Source organism: Sciurus carolinensis, chromosome 1 (genome assembly GCF_902686445.1).
Source record: "Sciurus carolinensis chromosome 1, mSciCar1.2, whole genome shotgun sequence".
Taxonomy (NCBI): domain Eukaryota; kingdom Metazoa; phylum Chordata; class Mammalia; order Rodentia; family Sciuridae; genus Sciurus; species Sciurus carolinensis.
The window spans coordinates 1,852,171-1,862,694 of record NC_062213.1 but is presented as its reverse complement, the minus strand read 5'-3'; the positions used below and the strand labels follow the sequence as shown (position 1 = coordinate 1,862,694).

Sequence of the window (10,524 nt, the reverse complement as noted above, 5' to 3'; positions counted from 1 at the left end):
GTAGGCAAGCCCCGAAGAGGGCCTGGGAGTCCTGCAGGCTCACCTAACCAGCCACGAGCTCAGATTTAAGTATCAGCTGGCGTCCAAAGGAAACGAGCCCCCAAGTAACACTCAAGAGAAACAAGGGCAAGCGATAGATTCAATCCCCATAAACTCAATACATTGGAGGTAGGATATGTAAAGTTAATCTGCTCAGGATTCTTAAGGTATATAAAAGAAAGGAACAAGGCACTCTTAAGCTAACCACCATGTCCATTTGAAAAAAGTAAAATAAAACATCTAAAAATGAGATGGAAAGGTCAGTAGAAACATTGAAAGAATTACACTAAGTGAAAGAAGCCTGTGTGTGTGTGTGTGTGTGTGTGTGTGTATGTGTGTGTATGTCACTGCGTATTGTATCTTTACATTTATATGAAATCTCCAGAATTAGAAAATCCAACAGAGGCAGAAAGTAGATTAGTGAAGCCTGGTACCTGGGGGTGGGGGGTGGAGGGGCCACTCATGGACACTGCTAATAAGTGAAATGATAAAAATCTCTCATTTTGGAGTGATGGAAGTGTTCTAGATATGTGAATTGTATCTCAGTACAGCTGTTGTTTTAGAAAAGAACTCTATAGACAGGTTAGGCAGCAAACTAGACACAGTTGAAAGGGAAATTTGTGACCTGGAAAATAAATTTAAAGAAATTATCGAGAATGTGGCACAAGGGATAAGGCAAAGTTAGAAGTGTAAAAGAAACATAAAAGATGCATGCAGAGAGCCAAGAGAAGCCCGGCTGAAACCCCCAAGGAAAAAGCTGTGTTTGCAGACATTTACTCAAAAATATTCAGAACTGGTGAAAGGCAAGATTTCACAGGGAACACAAAATGTCATAAACAGAATAATAAAAAAGAGAGTTTACACCCAGGTACTAAAGAGTGGAATTGCAGACAAAAGGAGACCTTTGGAACATTCCCCCAAGGAAAATGAGTTCCAAGGAAACAACAAGGCAGAATTTCAACAGCAACAATGAAAACCAGAAGAGAGTGAAAGGGTGTCTGAAGTGCTCAGAGGATAACTGCCAACTGAGAATCTTACACCATCTTTCCAGAAATAAGTGGAAAATTACATGTTCAGGTAATTACAAGTTTAGAAAACAAATAGCTTGATTTAAAATTGAGCCACGGAGGTTAGGTCAAAACGGATCAAAAGAAGACATACAAATGGTCCACAGGTTTAGGGGGAATAAGTCCTCGATGTCACTAACCATCAGGTAAAAAGAAAGCATGGTCACACACACACACACACACACACACCTGTCGGGTCGGCTGCTGCTGGTGAGGCCCGCAGGTGTCGGGAAGGCACCTGCACAGTGTCGCTGGGAATGCGCCCTCGCACGGCGGGGAGCAGGACAGCTCAGGCTGGCGAGGACCTCAAGTGGAGCTGCTGTGAGACGCAGCCGCCCCCTGCGCAGGAAAGGCAGGCGGCATGTGAGAGACCACTGACTCCGGACACCCAGTGCTGCTCACAGACCAGCCCGAGCGTCCACCGTGCATGGGTGGATGAAGGAAGCGTGGAGTGTCCACACCATGAGGAAGGAAGTCCTGTCCTGTGACAGCGTGGAGCACCTGCAGCACGGTGCGCCAAACGAAGGGAGCCGGGCGCAGAAGGACTGCAGGGTCTAGAGGCGTGGGTCTCAGGGCAGAGTGCCGCTCTTGATCCCCAGAGCCGGGCGGGAGGTCGTCAGCGAGGGGCACGGCGTTTCCATCAGGAGAAATGGGGTTTTGAGGCCTATTGTCCAGATTGGCAACTGTAGTTAGTGTAACGTACATTTCAGAGTTACTAAGAGAGTAAGTTTTAAATGTTCGCAACACACACACACAAAGCGTGGCTTAATTATTAAAACTTTTTGTGTGTGTGCTAGGGATCAAACCCAGAACCTCAAGCATGCTAGGCAAGCACTCAGCCACTGGTCTACACCTCAGCCTTCAAGTAAAACTTTTTTTCTTTTTTTTTTTTTTTTTGGTGGTGCTGGGGATTGAACCCAGGGCCTTGTGCATGCGAGGCAAGCACTCTACCAACTGAGCTACATCTCTGCCCAAAACGTTATTTTAAAGTTTAGAGAGATACATTTTTTTCAGATAAATAAACCTACCTAGAGATGTTGAAAGATTTTTCCACTAATCACCTCTCACTAGAAGAAGGATGTGCTTAGGGAGGAAACTGATGAGAGGAGGAGAGCTGTTGGTTAGCTTTCTGTCGCTGTGACAGAATACCTGAGAAACAGTTTAGAGGAGGAAAGGTTTATCTTGGCTTCGGTCCATGGTCAGCCGAGCCCGTTGCTTTGGGGCTGAGGTGAAGCAGAACACCAGGGCAGCAGGGTGTGGCAGAGGACAGTGGTCAGCTCATGGCAGCCAGGAAGCAGAGGAGGGCCCAGGGAGCAGGTGCAGGCCCAAGGGCTCACCCCAGGGACCCCTCCTGCACGCTGGGCCCACCTCCTACAGTCCCCACCACCTCCCAACATCCAGCCAGCTGTGGGTCCGAGGCCAGAGCCTCCCCATCCAACCACCACCCACGGGCTTCAGCGCGTGGGTCTTGGGGACGTCCAGATCCAGGACATAACAAGGTAGAACACAGGAAGGAAGGGCAAGTTGGGAAACTGGCCGACAACACAGGAAATCTAAACAAACACTGTCTTGAAACAACAGGAACGCTGTTGCATGAATTTTCAAAGACTGAGTTAGAGCTCTGGACAGCAGTGGCCGGCAAGAGGGGAGGACACTCTGGATTAGCGGGTTCTGAGACCAGGAGGTGTTCGGAGGCAGTTCAGAGGGGGAGGGACGTACTTTAGGCTCCTCTAGATGCATTGCGGTTTCCAGGGCAACCAGCAGTAGCGCTCAGGGAAGGGAGCCGAACGTGGGTGAGCCGCAGGTGCCTGGGCTGGGCATGTAGCGCTGAAGGAGGGCAGGGTGCCCACACCCATGCACAGCGCAGACTGCTGAGTGAGGTGGGAACAGGCGAACGTCAGAGTCCCCCTTGGGGCTTTGGAATCTTACTGCAGGTGGTGGAATAGAACTGCAGTGTGTGACTGGGAAGTCTTTGGACTGTAAGCAAAAAATACCCGTTGAGGAGCATGTTGCTGATTTTTGTCAACAGTTGACCAGGCCATGGTGCCGAGGTAGTAAGTCAGGCAAACGTTATTCTGGGCTTTTCTGAGAGGGTGTTTTTGGATGAACCAAACAGTAGCCTGGGGACCTCTGAGCAGGAGGGGGTCCTTCCAGTTGGTTTCTTCTGGACATGAACCCCTTACTGGCCCTTTCCTGGTCTCCAGCCTGCAACCAGCTGGAAGGTTTTAGACATGCCGGCCTGTGTAAAGGTGAGCACCCCTCCTTGCAACAGGTGTCTGCACATTTGCACAGCCACCGGGTTCCGTCTCTGGAGAGGCTAACACAATGAGTGGCACACACCAGTGGAGTCCATTCTGGCAGCCTGCCCATGCCAGGGCACAGTTAGCATGGACAGCGCTCAGGACAGCTAGAGGGAGGGCGGTGGAGATGATTGCAGAAGTGGGAAGCACAGAGCAACCACAATCCACTAGACCCTCTGACTGTTAAGTGTAGAGTGGGCTGGAAGATTCTAGAAGAGGACAGGGAGCCAGTGGGTAGGACGGTGGCTCAGGCCAGGGTGATGGCTGTGGAGCGGTGCATCTCTGTCCAGGGCACCTGTGCCAGGCCTGGCTGGGGCACAGATGGTCTGTGTGCAGGAGGCAGGGCAGATCCTCCCACCGAGAGGCACATGGAGCACCTGGGGTCTGGGAGGCCTGGGACGCGAGGCCCAGGAGCACCCATGGCTCGCAGAGCCTGCACTGGAGGCAAGGACCTGGCATGGCTGGCACAAAGAACGGGCAGATCTCGCTGCCTGAGGGGGTGTGGAGCAGAGCGGAGTCCCACCAGGCACTGGCCGTGGGGTCCCTTCCTGAGCAGCAAAGGACTCAGCACCTCTTGCCAGGGGTGGAGCACCTGTGTGGCTGGCACAAGGGCTGCGTGCTTGATGGCGAGTGGCACAGCACACACCCTGCAGCCAGCACTCCAAGTCCAGGCAGCTGGGTCTGGGTGCCCACTGTCCCCACATAGGGAGATGGCGTCCCAGCAGGGCTCACAGGAGGAGCGCCTTCCCCGTGCTGCCGTCCTTCCTGCCAAGCCACCCCTCCAGCCTGTGCCACAGCCCCAACGTCCTTCCCATTTCATGCCTGCCCGCCTCATGCCCACCGCCCTTTGCCTCAAATCCCCGCTCAGCTCCTCTCACCAGCCACTCCTGAGACTCCCAGCCCTGCCCTGCTGGTCCCTCACCAGGGCTGCCTGCAGGCTGGCATGCCTGGATGGCCTCCACCCCAGCACGGGCCAGAACAGGCCCCCTGAGGGAACGGCCCCCGACGCCACGCTGCCCCCACGCTGCCCTGTGAGGGTCCCACGGTCAGAGGAGCGTTCCTGGAGGCAGTGGCACCCACAGCCCCGAGCCAGACGGCCCTGCCGCTGGCGCCGGCTTTGCTCGCCAACCCCCACCTCGTCCTAACTCCCCGGCGTGGCCTACCTTTTCGTTGTATGTAGTTAGCTCCCTCTGAGCTGGCCACTGGTGGCCCTGCACATGTGGTGAAGGCCGGCTCTCAGGGCCTCGTGGTCTTTCTTCAGCCTGCTGAGGACCTCACTGCCACTTGACCACAGCCGGCAGTGTGGCACCCGGACAGGGGAGCTGCCTGAGCCTGCTGGATGCGGGGTCTGCCCCTCACCACGCCAGCTTGTCCACCTGCCGTCTGCAGCTGTCTTGGACCAGGACCAAGATTTCAGTCTGCAGGGCCTCCTTAAGGACGCCGGAGCAGACCCAGGTGCTCCTGAACCCCGCAGCTCAGCAGGAGCAGCCACAGGAAACCCACCTTGGCCTGAGCCCAGCTCCAGCCCGGTCACCAGGGACAGACTTGCACCTGCCCGGCCCTGCACATAGCTGGGAAGGGAGAAGCAGACCCGTGGCAGGGAAGGTGGGCAACCCAACCTCCTCCTCTCCCCAGTGCCTGGACTCAGTGTTGCTCCCGTGTGCACGCACACACTCGCAGCTGCTTCCGTGGGCACACACACTTGCACACTTAGACACACTCTTCCTCCCAGTTGCACCAAGAACTCCAAGTTCCCCTGGTGGCCATATTCCAGTGCTCTTCAGTGCCACGCACTGTGCTGTCCCCAGGTGCTCCTGGCATCTCACCTGGCTGGACCTGCTTGGGGCTGCTTTTCTTCCAGGCAGAGGCAGAAGGACACAATGGTGAACTGCCGCCACTCGGCAAACATGGCCCCTGCCCATCCCTGTCTGTCAATGGGGCACTGCTACTAAGCATGAGCAATCACGGTGGGCATCACGGAGGCCACGGTCACGTGCCTAGCGGGGCGACCCGGGAAGAGCATGCCCCCAGCAGAGACAGCGCCACCCTCTCCCTCACCCGTCAGCTGGCCCTGACCCCAGACCTGGGGTGCCTGTGCTGACAGCCACAGCGGTGGAGCTTGTGACAGTAGGAAGGTGGTTGCGGGGTGCGAGGCACAGGGAGGAGAGAGGACACAGTGTGGGCAGGAGGGGCCTGGCCTGAGGGTGCAGCCCTGCAGACTCCAGCTCCCTCCTGAAGCAGGAGAGAGCAGAGCAGGCACCAAGGGAGAGGTAGGGGAGGGGGAGGGGCCGCTCAGGCTGGGTTCTCCCCACCCCTTGCCCCAGTCCTGGGGGAAGCCATGAGCCAGCCCAGGTGAGGGACTGAGCGTGGGAGCGATCGCCGTGTGCCCCGCCCCTGCCCCACCTGAGAACGTGAGCCAAAGCCCCCAAGGGCACCTGGATTCCTGCCCACAGATGCTGAAAGAAAATAAATCATGTTCTAAGCCCCTAAACTTTGGGCATTTGCTGCACAAAAGAGAATACCAGACCTGGCCTGGGGCAGGAATGTGGAAAGGTGCCAGGACTCCAGAGGATAATGCTGAGGAAGGGCGGGGGCCACTGGGAGCACCAGGAGTGGACCGATCCACCGACCTCTCCCAGGCCGGGCTTGGTTGCCAGAGAGACGGAGATTCCTTTCCAGGCTGCTCTGCCTTCCTCCCGTGCACGTGCGTGGGGTTCAGCACGTCAGGATTTTTGCAAACAAGCGTAAGTATGGTGGTCGTGATCTGCAGAAGGAAGGGCTTCCTTATGAACCGAGAGAAAGGACACCGAGATGTGGCCAAGAGCCCTGCAGAGGGCCAGGAACAGGGGCCGTGACCTCCCTCTGCCCAGCCTGACCTGTCAGACATGGCCTATTTCCTGGAACGTAGGGCAGCAAGCGGGGAAGGGGGCTTCGCCTGCACAGGACCCTCTGACAAGTTCCCTGCAGTCTTGAACGACTGTACGGCCATAGCCTGAGTCTCCCTTTTGCGCTCAGGGTCCTGCCAGTGATCGGAGAGCCTGCTGTCTGTACCTAGGGCTGCATCCCAGCAATGCGCCCTGTCAGAACCAGGGACAGCATCAGAGGCAATGCTTTGGGGTCATCCGCGGCTGGGCCTCTGGGAGCTCCAAAGGGGGGCAGAAGCAGAGGGGGCGGCAGGGGCAGCAGGGGGACCTGCTGTGGTGTGCTACCGAGCTCTCTGTCCTGCATTTTTGGCCAATACAGTCAGTAACCCTCCAACTCAGCCAAGATTTAGAGAAAGGGTCGTTCCCCAAGACTGGCCCAATGACAAGTGCCTGTATCGAATCCAGAACAGGAGAGACACATGGAAGAGAAGGCCACGTGGCCACAACCAAGGAGCACCTGGAGCCTGCAGAGGCTGGAAGAGTGGGGGTGGGACTCTCCCTGGACACTCAGAGTGTGGTCCTGTGAATGTGCCAGGTGGCCGGGTGCCACTCAGCGGTAGAGCGCTTGCCTAGTGTGCAGGACTCCCAGCAACACAGACACACACAGGATACACAGACTTCTGGCTCTGAAGTGCCTGGTGTTCCTTACGTTTCTGACTTGTTATGGCAGCCGCAGGAGACTGACCTGCTGTCTCTAGCCAAGGGGAGCTTCTCCAGTTTGACCTGTGTGTCCTCTGACAATGCTTCTCCCCCATGTTTTGTGATGAAAAGCTTTAAGCACACAGAAATAGTTGGAAGAATTTTACGATGGACACCATATCGCAGGTCTAAAGAGTGCCACGCTGGTGGGCTGTTTGCTCTATTGGACCTTGGCCATTCCTCCGTGCTCCCATCAACCCATTGTCCAAGCTCGGTGGGTCTTGAAGCGGTAGACACCTGTCCCTGGACTTGGCATGCACATCATCAACTATCAGCACTTTGCTTACTGGGATTTGAGGCAAGATTGCATTCAGTGAGGTCTGTGAATCCTGAGCATGCCCTTCCTTAGTCTGAAAAATGCATGTAACCATGCAACCCAGATGCTCACATTACCATCACCCCGACATCTGCTCCTGCCCCTCCCAGGCAACCCCTACTTCCTCCCCTCGCCAAAGACAGCACCTGCTGAAGAGTTCCCAAGTGCACTGTCCTCCGAGTCCTATCTGGCTTTCTGCCGGATGGACTCCTTTGCTTTGCTAGGTAATATTCAGTGGGGTGAACATCCCAGGCTTTGTCTACCAGTTCTGTTGCTGGACATCAGCTAGGGCTCCTAGGAACCAGGCCTTGGTGTGGACATGAGCTTCCTGTTCTCTCGGGTCAGTCGCTGGGTGTGGAGTCGCCAGGTACAGTGGACAGGTAAATGTTAACTTTGATAAGAAATTGCCAAACTCTTCCCAGAGTGGTTGGGCCATTCTCTACTCCTTGAGCCAAGTGTGCTGGTCACAGATGCCACACAGGATGCAGGTGCCAGGTGCTGCACTATGTCCCAGACCATCCTGCCACCTCCCCAGCTGGCACCCCACCAGTTACTCGGTAACCCTTTCTCTTTCAGTGGTGACAATACTTGAAGCCCGTAGCTAGACGTGGCTCATTTTGGGTGTCTTAGTCCATTTTGTATAGGAACACCCTGACATTGGTGACCTAACAAGAAAAGAGGTTGATTTGGCTCACAATTCTAGTGGCTGGAAAGTCCAAACAGCACATCTCCTGCCTCTGGCAAGGGCCCTCCCCAGCTACCTCAGAACGTGGTGGAGAAGCAGAAGGGGAAAGGGGCACGTGCAGAGATCAGGCCGAGCAGAAGCAAGGCGGCGGAGCAGGAGGACTGAGCTGGCCTTGCCACAGCTGCTCTCCCTGGACTGACCCAGCCCCAGCAGACCGGACCCGCTCCAGAGGTCCTGGCAGATGTGGAGCCCAGGAACCCACCTCCTTTCAGCAGCCCCACCACCCCAGCACCACCCTGGGGACCAGGTCTATAGCAGAGGGACCGTTGGAAGGCAAACCACATCCACCCATGGCACAGGGCTTTCCTTGCTCCAGGTCTCTGCACTTGGCGAATTAGAAAATAAGTATCCTTACTCAAAAGGAATAAGTCACATACTCATCCTCTTCTCACTTCAGATTTAGGATTGCAGGTTTTTACTCAACTTCTTTGATTTTTAAAAGCCTCCATCTCTTTCCTCTTATGCTGAGAAGGCTTCATTCCTGAGGGTTTTTTTTTTTTCCCACGGTGCTGGGATTTGAACCCAGGGCGTTGTGCTTGCAAGGTAAGCACTCTACCAACTGAGCTATATCTCCAGCCCCCAGGCTTCATTCCTATAACAACAACAATTTACTGTTGTATTCTGTGATGCACATTTAGCCGTTTTAAAATGAACGCACTGATGTGATTACAAGTAAGTCTGGGCGTTTAGTCCAGGGTTTCTTTGTTGTTCATCTTGTTCTTGGAGGTACCACAGGAGGTGCCTCCAAGGTACTCACAGTCATGCGGCACTGGCCCTTGGGAAGCTTCCGACCCTGTGTTCTGAATGATGCTACAGTGAGGACTCTGTGCCTGTCACTTGGTGTGAGTGGAGCACACCTCTGGGTCAGCTGCGGGTGGGGCACTGACAGAAGCCTCTCCATGGAGGCAGTGGAGTCCTCCATTCCCACAGGCCTCCGTCACCTGCACCTGTTGATGGTGGAGATGCTGCCCTGGACTGTGCAGTGGGTGAGAAATAGTACCTCAGTGCAAGTTTAATTGGCATTCTTCTGAATATGAAGATAGTTGAGCTGCTTCTCACGGAGCTAAGAGATACTTGTTTGGATTTTTCTGGAAACTGTCCATTCATATGTTTTCCAATTTTTCTGTTCTCCTCCCCCTAGGTTTATAGGAGCTCCTTATGTATTCAGGGAAATTAGCCCTTTGTCTTCTGAGTTACAAGCCCACACCTCCACTCCCTTTTCCCCTCCTTTCTTCCTCCCTCTTCTCTTCTGTCCTCTCTCTGTCTTTCCCGAGTGGTCACCACAGTGTCATGCCCCTTTTTCCTCTGTGGCAGGGCTTCCTCCCACTGTGTGTGAGGGGGTGGGCAGGTACCCCGGGCACTGAGACACCTCCCTTGTGGGTGCCCTTGGCTGACATGTCGAGGCTGTGCAGTCTGCATGTTTTGCTCCTCTGCTTGGCAAAGGGGGCCTGCCTGGTGCCAGAGGCTGCAAGGGAGAGCCCCTGCTCAGTGTTGGAGCTGTGGGGACCCCCAAGTTCCTGCCCCTCCTTGTTTGCAGCTTTCTCTAGCCTCAAGAGGCCTGGGAGCCTGGATGGCCTTGGCCTGGGTCTGCAGCATGCAGTTCCTCCCCAGCAGTGAGGCTCCACCAGTTACACGTGCCCCATCCACCTTTCCTCCAGACACCCCAGGACCTCGGAGGTATCCCTGTTGTGCCACTCAGCTGCCCAGCACCAACGCAGAGTCCACAGGTTTGCGTGTTCAGTACCTGCCTGAAAACACCTGGGTCAGGCAACATCCAGGAAGGAAGAACTGGACCCAGGGCCTTCTCCAGTCCCCGGCGTTAGGACCCCTCCTACACAGAGGGGTCCTTGGCACAGAGAGCCAAGGCAAGCTTGTGAAGGAGCACAGGGGCAGTGCCTGGAGTCCTCCAGGTGGTCGGGGGGATACACCAGAGGGTGGCCAGATTTCCTGTAGGGGCTGTGGCCAAGACAAGGACTCTGGAGGCGACGTTTCTGCTGCATCCTGGGTGTGGGTGACGTGGCTAGGCCTGGGGATGCCCCGAGAGCTCCCTGAGAGCGGGAGGCAACAGTGGGCGAGAGAAGCCCAGCTGATGAGCTTGGGGCAGCACACACTCCAGAGGACGCTAGTCCCGGAGAGCAGAGTCTGACACCCGCAGGCCTCGGGTGGCGAGGTCCTGACAGTGCCCCAGAAGAAGCTCCCGGGCGGGGGGCACCCTGCACCTGCCATTTCCCGTTCCCCAGGCGTTTCTCCCACACAGGCGGCTGGCACTCGAGCCCCTGGACTCCAGGCAGTCTCAGAGGCTGAGGCCAGGGTCCTGCCTGCTGAGCTGCAGTAGGTCAGCAGAGCCAGGGAACCTCCCCAACGCCAGGGCTGACGTGCCAGTGCCTCCCCAGAGCCTGGAGGACCTCCCCAGGGACACGGAAATCCAGGTAAG

General features: G+C 55.8%; 1 non-coding gene across 1 annotated transcript; it reads right to left on the bottom strand.

Annotated features, from left to right (window-relative positions):
* Positions 1-2,002: 2,002 nt before the first annotated feature.
* Trnaa-cgc (transfer RNA alanine (anticodon CGC)) lies at positions 2,003-2,074 on the bottom strand. The gene has a single exon. It is a non-coding gene; the product is annotated as a tRNA-Ala (tRNA).
* Positions 2,075-10,524: the final 8,450 nt, after the last annotated feature.